At 37.0% G+C, this 2,744-nt stretch overlaps 1 pseudogene; it reads left to right on the top strand.

The window, feature by feature from the left end:
• The first annotated feature begins 357 nt into the window (after positions 1-357).
• On the top strand, positions 358-1,654 carry LOC123584962 (annotated as a pseudogene).
• The last annotated feature ends 1,090 nt before the right edge of the window (positions 1,655-2,744 follow it).

Here is a 2,744-nt window from a genome sequence, read left to right as displayed (position 1 = left end):
TATTGGGCGCACCCAATAAGCTCTGTATCTTAAGGTCTATAACTTTAATTCCATCTGCAAAGATCCTTTTTTCATGTGAGGTAACATAATCACAAATTCTAGGGATTAGAGTATGGACATCTTCAGGTGGCCATTGTTCCATGTACATGGAGGGAAAGTGTAATGCTGATCGTTATAGGAATAATTGATAAATTTAGACACTAGCTTCTAAAGAATATAAATTTAGACACTAGCTTCTAAAGAATATAGCCTTTTTCAGTATTTATAAGGAGATAAAAGCTTACATGATAAAGGCAACTTGGTGTAGTGTAAAGAGCACTGACCTTGGTTCCATCTCTACAGTCCTGTCTCAATCATTAAGCAATTTTAGATTTCTGGTCGCTTATTTATCAAATAAGAAAGTCAGTTTAATGATATAAACTTTGTTTCCAATTACAAAATACTTTCATTCAGTTAGAATAAATTTAATAGCCAAGCAAGAATCTCCTGAATCTTGCCATGAATTACATGACACTATCTCATCAAAACTAAAGAGGAATGTAGGATTGCATCTTGTGATTCGTAGCTCATATGGAGAATTGTGATAAGGAAGAAGCCAAGCGTATTTTTTTAAGGGATCAGAATCTCATTGAGAGGCGAGCATGTGTTGTCAGTTTCTTAGCATCAAATTCTCCTGCTGTGATCCATCCTCCCTTTGAAAGAGCAGGAAAGAAAACCAAAGCACGGTACATAGCTAAGCTTGAGCAGACAAGACCCATTATATACACAAATCTATTACTTCTGCGTACAGGAATGCATCAACATCTGTAAAAATATAAATGCAATTTCCTCTTAGGCAATTCCTGAACATAAAAAATGTCTGGTCTCTCACTGGTGAGACCGAGATGCCGGCAAGTCCCACGCTCTGTCCTCTCAGCCTCCCTCTGCTATCGAGGGAGGCAGCATCCAGGGCCCCAACTATGTCTTTGTTGCCTCTGACTAGGTAGCCACTAACAGAATTGTCCAGATGAAAGACGATCATGACAAGACGTTTCAGAGGAGTGAAGAAATCTTACTCTTATGTGTTGGAGAAACTGGAGACACTGTACAGTTTGCAGAATATATTCAGAAAAATGTGCAACTTTATAAGATGTAAAATGGTTATGAACTGTCTCCCACAGCAGCAGCTAATTTCACATGGTGAAACCCGGCTATCTTCAGAGTCGTATCCCGAATCATGTCAACCTCCTCCTGGTTGACTATAATGAGCATGAGGATCCAGCACCCTACTACATGGCCTACCTGGCAGCTTTGGCCAAGGCCTCTTCTGCAGCCCGTGGCTTCCTGACTTACAGCAGACTGGACCGATCCTACACAGCAACTATCTCTCGTGAGAGGGCATGTAACGTCTTAGGAAATGTCTAGAAGAGCTCCAGAAATTCTTCATTCTGATTCTGAATCTGAATCCTCAATCCAACACCTTCAGTGTTTGAATCATTCACAAAAACAGCATTCGTGACCTGGACAAGTTTTCCTTCCCTAAACAGGGCTCTTAACCTCATGCCCTCCTTCTCACTTGCCAGGGAACTTTTTTAAATGCCATCCTTTATCTTTTTCTACTCTTTTGATGCTCATTCTTGATAGATGGTTAATTCACAATAAAGGTGAATCTGAATGAACTGAAGAAAAGAAAAATGTCCTGTATGGGGGATGGGTATTTAGACTTTGTCCATTCAATAATTTGCCATTTTTCTTCTGGTAGCTTTTCCAAAATTAATGTTTACTGTAGATAGAATTTTGAATAGGGGTTTACAATAATAAATGCAGCACAAATATGTTGGTTTATTAATAACAGTACAACTTCTATTTTTCAATCAGCTAAATGATTCTGAGTGGTGTTTTTAAAATAAGAATATTTAGCATCAACTAACTCGGAGTGACTTCTTCCCATTTATGTGCCCTTTGTTATCATGAGAATTTGACCCATCTTGAAAATTGCCAGGCAATAGGAAATAGTCTCATTGATCATCTTAATTAGACCTTTATTCAAGACCTCACCATCATTCACTGATCATCTTATTTATACTCTGCACTGGGCTAAGCCCTGGAAATACAAAGATGACTAGTACAGAGATTTTTATTTCAAGAATCCCAAAGACAAGTAAAAATAAGTAAGCAATGTAAGAGGTAGCTGCCATCATAATAACATCTACACAATGCCGAGATAGTTCATGAGGAGAGTCAAGGAAATATAAGGGTGTGAGGAAAGCTTCAAAGAAGTAGTTGTATATAAACAGGTTTTTATTTTGCCAGGTACACAGAATAGAAAAGAGTCTTTCACACAAAATTAACAATAAGCACACACAGGACAGAAAGAACATGCATGTGTTTGAAACTTCACTCTTTTTGAAATACCAATATACATTCATTTCTTTCTTTCTTTCTTTCTTTCTTTTTTTTTTTTTTTTTTTTTTTTTTTGACATTCACAAGAAGTCATGGTCCAGTATAGGCAAATTGCTAGAATTACAAGTTACTTCTACTGATGATAATTCCAAAAAGAGAAAACCAAAGTTTGAAAAATGATAAATAATATGGTAGAGGAGTGGAGATTTTACATTAAAACCTTAGGATATATAAAAGAAAATAAGAAAAAATCTTGCATATATGTCCAATGCCTTATATGGAGTTAGGAAGAAGCTGTGTAAAGCAAGCCGACAGAGGCAAAGACAGGAGATTAGAAGTGGTTTAAGGAATGAAAGATGGG

The sequence above is a fragment of the Leopardus geoffroyi genome, chromosome C3 (genome assembly GCF_018350155.1).
Source record: "Leopardus geoffroyi isolate Oge1 chromosome C3, O.geoffroyi_Oge1_pat1.0, whole genome shotgun sequence".
NCBI lineage: Eukaryota > Metazoa > Chordata > Mammalia > Carnivora > Felidae > Leopardus > Leopardus geoffroyi.
This window is presented reverse-complemented; position numbering and strand designations above follow the sequence as displayed.